Below are 9119 nucleotides of genomic sequence, written 5' to 3'. Positions count from 1 at the left end.
AAGATATGCAAGGTGGTACAACTCAACGTAGAATATATTTTAAGTACTTGTGTCCATGGCGTAAAACATAAAATGCATGTATTCTCATCCCAAAATATTTTTAGAGTTTAAAAATGGGACTACATACTCACGGTAGTAAAAGTATATTAATAATAAGTTTTCAGCTTATTAAAAATATGGTCGTCGTCCTTGGATTCACGAACCTATAACAATAATAATGATTCAGATAATAATACGACATGTGAATAAAATAAAACAAATTCATAGAATACTTATATATTAATTTTTAACATTTTTATGTTAGTAATCCTTTGTTAGTAGTCCAAAATAGTCCGAAATGTCCAACAGTCCAATAATCGGTATATATATAATCTTAGAATTACCCCCACAACGTATTGTATACGTATTGTCTTTGCATCAACCCAGAGATGTATTGTATACGTATTGTCTTAGAATTTATCAAAACGTATTGTATACTTATTGTCTTAGGATTTATCAAAACCTATTATATACTTATTGTCATGGAATGTACCAAGATTATTATATATATATACAATCTCGGAATTAACTAAGATTAATATATTTTGTTATACTAATGATAACATGTACAAATATATATAGGATATAGGAAAAGTTAGCAAGGATATGGTTAATATAGTTTTTACAATTTAAATTTCTTCCATACTACGTTAATTTTAGCAGATTTTGTTTTGCTCGCCAAATATTCATTACAACTCCGTTTAAAGTGAATCAAATTGCTATGGATTCCTTAAGAAGTTAATTTTTCAAAAAAAATTCGAAAAGTTCATCTCATGTATTAATATTCAGAGTTTTATCCTCTTTTTGTCCCGGTGGACAGATTTGGAAGAATCCCGGCACCCACCCAATATATGATTTTTGATAAAATACTTCCACTTTGTCTAAAATCATGAAAAAAAATACTGGAAGTCTTATTTACATATATTAACATATTTCCAAAGTCTTAGCCTCGAACTCAAAGTCTAAGATAGGTTTTTAATTCCCAATCCAAAACAGCCCGCTTTTTACCGAATGGAGATTAAACGATATATGTTAAGTTTCAAGGTGTTCTTCATATGTACAAGTTATAAGTTCTTATATTAACTTAATATAACATCATAATACATATAAATAAGTGTTATTAGAGTTAAGTTAGAAAGATTATATTAGTTCTTCAAACAAGTTTAGAATCAACTAAACTATGTTCTAGTTTATAAACTCTTATATAGATAGCTATAAACATATGAATTGAACAAGAGTTGAAGTAGAGTTTTTACCTCAAGTTTAGAATGTAAAGTTGCTGAAAAGAAGTAGTAGAACAAAACTTGAGAGAGTTCTTGCAAGTGTGTGTGAAAATTGGAAGTAAAATTTAGAAAATGAATGTGTAAAAATGAGTTAGAAATGGTGCTTATTTATAGGCTTGAAAATTTGGCTTTTAGTGAAAATATCTAAGATAAGTTAAAATGTATTAAGTCATGGATGACATATTAAATTGATTAGGTCATGGATGACATATTACACAAATAATTGCAGATTTCTATTGGTATATACCAATAGTAAATACTTCTAGAAGCTGTGTATAATACGGGTAAAAATACCGTATGAATGCGAGTAGAATTCTTGAGGAAAATGAACGAAAATACGAGTATAGTTATCCTTTATATGTATTGGTATATTATAAAGTGTATTTAATACTTGTAAGGATGTATTTACACTCGTAATACTTTATATGTAAATACATTTTAACATAAGTTAATTACGTCGCTTAAAAGGTAACATATATATTGTTCAAAAACTCTTTAAATTAGTAGTATGAAAATATATATATATAATACTTTGTTAATATACTTAATGAGATATTTAATTATCATATTTTCAAGTTAAATATATATAAATCCATATATATACACAATAATTAAACAATTAAATCAAGTTATGACGTACGTGAATCGTCGAAATAAAAGGGTGACCAAAAGCTTGTGTAAAACTCTTTTCGGAGGTTCAAGACTTATTAAAATTCATTGTTTATCAAGTCGAAATTATTAAATCATGTAAATAGTATAATCAAGTAGTCAGAAAAATCCGGGTCGTTTTACACATAATTGTTCGTGAATCGTCAAGAGCAGTCGATGGGTAAATGAATACATGAACACAGTTCAAAGTTTTTGAGATTTCAACATTACAGACTTTGCTTATCGTGTCGGAAATATATAAAGGTCAAGTTTAAATTTTGTCGGAAATTTTCGGGTTGTCACACATGCATAATCATTTAATAATTATTTGATTAACTAATTTGAAGATAGGTTCGACAGATTCCAATGAGTTGTCATTTGATTAGACAATACCCCCCTTCTATTAATAGTCCATAGTCCAATGTCCACAAGTGTCGGTCTTTTGTCCAAACCCGAATTATGGTACAAAATCCAATAACCCCATATTAATATTTAGCCCAACATCACAATTACTTCGGCTCAAATGAGCATAATAATAATTTAGTTACGAGACATTAATTTAAAAAGGAAGAACATAGCTTACAGTGATTATTTATCGCGTAGCGTTACCCGGACAGAGTTTCGACTTAAAACCCGTAAAACATTTCTTATAATAACCCAACTAAACCATAATTTATTATTAATCTTAATTATAATTAAAATTATAATTATAAATATATATTACATAGAGAGAAAGAAAGATTGAAAAAGGTGTGTACAATTCGACCGAAAACGTTGCAATTTATAGGACTTGGCCAGCTACAGCTCCTCATGCGATCGCATGACTTTAGTGCTTCCTGGCCATGCGATCGCATGGCCAGCCTGTACTCAGATATTTTGCAATTCAAACGTGGGCTGCCGAGTTTATTTAATATATAATATAATATATATAATTTTATATAATTATATATATATATATTATATTATATTCTTGTGCCTAGTTGACTCATAATTTTAGGACCGTTGACTCGTGCGTTGATGCTCGGTTTATGTCTCGGTTCCGGATTTTCGAACGTCTTTTCGTACGTGTAGGTATCTTGTACTTTGCGTTTCGCGACTTGTACTCTTGTAATTTTTAGACGTTTCTCATCAATAAATGGAATCACTTGGATCGTATCTTGTACATTTGAGCTTTTTGGTCATTTGCGTCTTCAAATCGTCGTTTTCTTCTTTTGTCTTCACACTTATTTATTTAAACGAATATTACATAAAAATAGAACAATTGCAACTAAAAACTTTACATATTGGGATGATATTGCGACTAAATATATGTTCATTTGGAGCACTATCAATGATCCTAACTAACCTTTTTACCTAGCCATTATTCTTCGGGAATTCGAAAACCCAATGGTGTTGAGGGTCCCCTATTAATCAAATAAGCCGCCGTATTAACCACGTCCTCCCAAAACATCTTAGGCAAACCGGCATGTAGTCTCATACTCCTAGCCTTTTCATTCAACGTACGATTCATACGTTCGGCTACCCCATTGTGTTGCGGTGTTTCTGGTACCGTTTTCATCATTCTAATACCGAACTTTGCACAATGGTCTTTAAACTCAAGACTACCATATTCTCCTCCATTGTCCGACCTTAAGCACCTGACCTTTAAATTGGTCTCATTCTCAACCATAGCTTTCCACTTCACAAAAGTACCAAAAACTTCGGATTTAGCTTTAAGAAAATAAACCCATACCTTTCGAGTGGCGTCGTCAATGAAGGTGACATAATAACGAGAACCTCCATGTGATTTTACATTCGTTGGCCCAAAAACGTCCGTATGAACTAGCTCCAATTTCTTCAACTTTGGTGAAATCCCCGATTTAACAAAAGTTACCTTCTTTTGCTTCCCATAAGTACATGGTTCGCAAAACCCTAACTCTATCTTTTTCAAATCCGGAATCCTCCCACTCGAACTAAGAACCTTCATACCCTTCACCCATATGCCCGAGTCTTCGGTGCCAAAGAGTAGGACTAGCCCCAACGTCAACCGTAGCAATCATCGTGTCTTCTTCAAACACCTCAACCATATAAAGAGTTCCCCTTTTATGTCCACGAGCTACGACATTACTACCCTTAATCACCTCCCATTGGCGATTCTTGAAAGTAACCCCATTACCTTCTTCATCTAATTGACCAACCAAGATTAACTTCCTCTTTAACTTAGGAATAAACCTCACGTTCATCAAAGTCCAATTAGAACCAAGAGTAGTCTTCAATACAACATCTCCTATACCTCTAATCTCGAGACTTTTGTTGATTGCCAATCTAACTTTACCTTGATACGCCCGAAAATTCCTCATCACGCTCTTATTGGGTGTAGCGTGAAACGAAGCTCCCGAATCCAAGACCCAAGTCTCCACCGAACTTTCAATACTACATAGTAGTGCATCCTCCGTATCTTCCGCGGTCAAGTTAACATCTTTAACCGGAGCATTCTTACAATATCTTTGATAATGCCCCTTTTGATTGCAACTCCAACAAATAACGTCACTTAGGTCTTTCGATGGATACCTCTTCTTGAACTTCCCTTTACTCTTCTTCACACCGCGATCAACTTTCCTACCACGGTTGTCGGTACTTAACAAAGAACCGGATAACAATTCCCCCGAACTTCTCCTACGAGTGTCTTCACCGAGAATTAAATCCCTAATTCCTTCATACTCAAGCTTAGTAGTACCGGTAGAGCTACTAACCGCGGTAACCGTACCCGACCAACTTTTCGGTAATGATGAAAGTAAGATTAGTGCTTTTAGTTCGTCATCAAACTTGATTTCAACCGACTCTAATCTTGAAACAAGATTGTTGAATTCGTTGATATGATCCGTTGCACTCATACCTTCCTTCATCTTCGTGTTGAACAATTACCGCATGAGAAAAACCTTATTCGCAGCCGTAGGTTTCTCATACATGTTGGAGAGCGCCTTCAAACAATTAAACGCTGTCTTTTCGTTCATAATATTACCAACAACGTTCTTGGCTAGTGCAAGACGAACCGCACCCAAAGCTTGACGATCCAAGAGCATCCAATCGGCATCGTTCATGCCTTCGGGTTTGGTCTCCAACAAAGGTTGGTGAAGTATCTTTTGATACAAGTAGTCTTCTATTTGCATCTTCCAAAAGGCGAAGTCTTTACCATCAAACCGCTCGATCTTTAATTTACCGTCTTCCGCCATCGTTCCCAACTCGAACCTTGAGCTCTAGATACCAATTGTAAGGATTATAGGACCCAAACAATAAGATTAATCACTGAGATTAATCACCCACTACGACAAACGATAGACGATAAAACAAGAAAATTAAAGAACACGAGATTTAACGTGGTTATATGTAATCGAATGTCGATTACTTTAATCCACGGACAAACTAGAGAGATTTTATTGATATAATTCGTAGATACAACTGAGGGTTACATTAGGATGCTTTGTATAGGCCAAAACACCTTGGAGAACAAGAAAAAACATAAATTTGGAAACTTCTCGCCAGACGAAGCCGCACCGCGCCACCTTGAGCCGCGCCGCGGCTCAAAGGCTTTTCTCCGGACAGTCATTTTCCAAAAAACTGATGCTCTGATCATACGCTAGCTGCGTCGCGTCTTCCAAGGCCGCAGCGCGGCTCCTCTGTTCGTCCAAATCCTTTGTTTTGATATCCACATCCAACATCTTTCTCTCTTTTTTTTCTTTATTTATTTAAATTAGGGTTTCTTTATAACGGTGTACTAATACATCTGAAAATTGTTCGTACGATATGTTTTACGTTTTGCTTGATGTCTTTTTTGTGCAGAAGTAGGAACAATTCTATCGGCACTGCGATTCAGGTTCGTGTTAGGGTTTTTATTCTGTGCTTATTTTATCCCGGATTACTAATTATTACACTATATATAACATACGTCTCTAAATTGGAGATTTGTCTAATACATTTAATCTGATTACACAACCTACAATTATCAATTTCGAAAAAGGGCGTCACAATTAGTTTTTTATTTAATCATTTTTACTCAACCTTAGCTGTTTCGTCTGCAATTTTACGTACTTGTACAAATACTTAGATTCTATGTTGGTCTATACTCTATTACGAGTATATTTCTAATTAGGGTTGTAACTTGGGCTTGGGTAGTATTGAGCCATACGTGTAATCCTTGAGCTCAGAACATGAGATTTTTTACAAGCTCCGGCTCGGTTTAGGATTCACTCATTTTTATTGCATATACATATTATATTTGTTTTTTGTTGACGTAATTACCTTTTGATTTCAAGTATTAAGTACTTATAGTTATGCGTTATAATATTTATTGAATTACATATAGAGAATTATTTTCCTTTTTAAGACTCATGGTTATTATGGTTATAGTAGTTATATAAACTATTGTAATATTTATTATTATTTGTAGATACTGATAGCTCATTTAGGCCATTGAGCTTATTCGAGCTTGATATTGCGTGATCGAGTTTTTAACAAGTTGAGCTCGAGTGGATAGGCTTGTTTACGCCCTTACTTTAAATGTTATGTTTTTTTAATACTAGTTTTTATCTATATATTTTTTCAGATAAAGAAAACCTTTACCTATATGGATTCCTTGAGGAAAAATGGGAAGTCAACTGACCTGCAGAGGAGGTGCGTCCCGAGCTACCTGAACTTGCATTAGGTATTAACTTCGCCTGAGATGGAATACCAAAAAATGATTGGTTGTCTCTTGTTGCTGTCCATAGTGATGAATGGTTACTTTGTGTTGCATATTTTTTATGTCAGATTTGCTTTTGACAAAGCAGAGAGGTATACCTTCTTCTAAATTTCTTTCACGTTGAATAGTTTATGTTTTAGTGTTTGACAAATAAGTTTTATCACAGTGCTGTTTCAATATTTAATTAAAAGCAGGAAACGCCTCTTTAATATGATAAATGATCTCCCAACAGTCTTTGAGGCTGTGGTTGGATTTTGCAAGAAAATGGAGCAGTCCTCGATATCTAGTCAGTCAAACACAAAATGGGTAAAAGAAAACTACTCTACTTTTTATCGTACATTTTTTGTAATACTATTGTCTACTAGGAAATGTTTGGTCTGCACTCTATGTTGATTTTATTTTTGTTGTTTTTATAATACATGGTTAATGATTATACTCTTTGTCCTCTGCACAAACATAAATTCAAGTTTTTAGTCTCTGTTAAAATAAAACTCTGAGAAAAAATGTTTATCGAATACTCTAGCAGTACATAGTTTCCTCCTCAACGCCAATAGCATCTATCTATTTCATTTACATAGAAACCCAACACAACACTATTGAATCTTGTGTATGTCAAATATGAGGAGTAAGACATAAAAATCATTCATTTACTTTTGGGTAGGAAAATCAACCCTAAACTCGATATTGATTCTTGACTTGACTTATTATAAAAACACCTCACTATCTAAGTGAAAGACGACCGATTATCTACCCAAGAAGATCACAAATAGAGTTGAACCAAGTAACATTGCAAAGGCATAATGATAGTAGGGTTGGGATATCCCCGCTTTCCGAACTGGACGTGAGGGTCTCCCCTCATCCGGCTCTTTGCAGGGGAATCTCCACTCGGTATTTGTTTGCGTGGACATTCTGAATGCAATCTTTGAGATAATGGTGTTAATATCCAATTTCAACTTCGAATTGATCACTAAAAACTACAGTAATATTCTCTAGTTTATAAAGATTTGCAGTTGACATACATATGTATATATAATGTTTATTATTTCATGATATTCCATAGGCTAGGCTTATTTGAAAAGGGTTGATTTATTCATACGGTTGGAGATAGATAGTTTCGCATCCCCGGAAGTATACATCCTAATCAAATGTTGCAATTCAATTCGGAGGGTGTAGATAAGAGTCCTTATATGCTTTGATGGGTGGTTGATTTTTATGAATGTAATGTAATTTGTTTATGGAGTGCATTTCTGATATAGATGTGTATTTGGTTGTCAGAGAGGATATGAGTTGGAGTTAAAATATGAAATTTGTTGCAAGTAAAAGACAATGAGGATGAGGATGGAGATGAAGATGAGCACGGTGATACATTGTTTGGAGCTTGTAAAGAGAAGTATATATGCGTCTGATGAATTTTTGATCTGCTGTAAGAGGTGGTTCCATGGAAAGTGTGTGAAGGTTACTCCCGCAAGAGCTGAACTACTCAAACACTACAAGTGTTCATCCTGTTGCACCAACAACAAGATATGAGATTGAGTACGTAACAAATGATCTTTGAGCCAGCCAAATCAATCTAGTAAGCACTTCCCAACCGACTAACTACTAGATCTGTTGCCTTGTCTGCCTGGCTAGTACGTAATGCAACAACTATCTGTTTTTAAATTTAATTAACCACCATGTCTTTCTCTAGTTTTTGGTAATTATTGGTGTACTTGAAAGTATTAGTATGATCTACAGTATCTATTTAGTCTAGACTTGTTGAGAGTGTACGACTTTTACTTCTGGTAGTTCGCAAAAAAACATTAAATTCCTTTTTCTCCTTGTGTTAAGTTATGTTTTGTGTGTCTGTGTGATTTAAGTGACATTTTTGGGTTAGTCAGCTGTGCTGCTTTCTTGATAGTTTCGTTCGTTTTTAGAGAATAAGAGTAGAATAGAATAGTATATTATTGAAACAGTTAGATTTTGGGTTTGTATTTGACCTCTCCATCAGCTATGGCAAGTAAAACTTTAGGAATCTAATCTAATCTAATTTTGGGTTTAACTTAAGGAAGCACTGTCTATCACCAACTGCTCGAATATTTGTTACTTGCTAAATTATAAATTAAATAGATTATAGTACATTTTCGTTTACTATGTAATATACTGCTCTGTTATCATCGATATGATGCTACGTTACGTAACCTCTTTTAATAAAGATAGAGCAGTCGAATCACTCAATGTTTCAAACACATTTATTACTATATAACAAAAAAAAAAAAAAAACCACTCAAAAGAAATAAGTTGATCCGTTTAGCCCTAGAAATGCGTACGTATACAACAGGAAATTAATTAAACGCACACGTACGTACAATAGTTACACCATATATATAATTATAATATAATTATAATTATTATAGTTATAGTTATGTTTTAATTCTTGGTAACATGACGATATA

At 33.9% G+C, this 9119-nt stretch overlaps 1 pseudogene; it reads left to right on the top strand.

The window, feature by feature from the left end:
* The first annotated feature begins 3105 nt into the window (after positions 1–3105).
* On the top strand, positions 3106–8539 carry LOC139843189 (PHD finger protein ALFIN-LIKE 3-like; annotated as a pseudogene).
* The last annotated feature ends 580 nt before the right edge of the window (positions 8540–9119 follow it).

This window comes from Rutidosis leptorrhynchoides, chromosome 4, assembly GCF_046630445.1.
Source record: "Rutidosis leptorrhynchoides isolate AG116_Rl617_1_P2 chromosome 4, CSIRO_AGI_Rlap_v1, whole genome shotgun sequence".
In the NCBI taxonomy this organism is placed as follows: domain Eukaryota; kingdom Viridiplantae; phylum Streptophyta; class Magnoliopsida; order Asterales; family Asteraceae; genus Rutidosis; species Rutidosis leptorrhynchoides.
The sequence above is the reverse complement of the archived record's forward strand: the minus strand, read 5'-3'. Positions and strand labels throughout refer to the sequence as shown.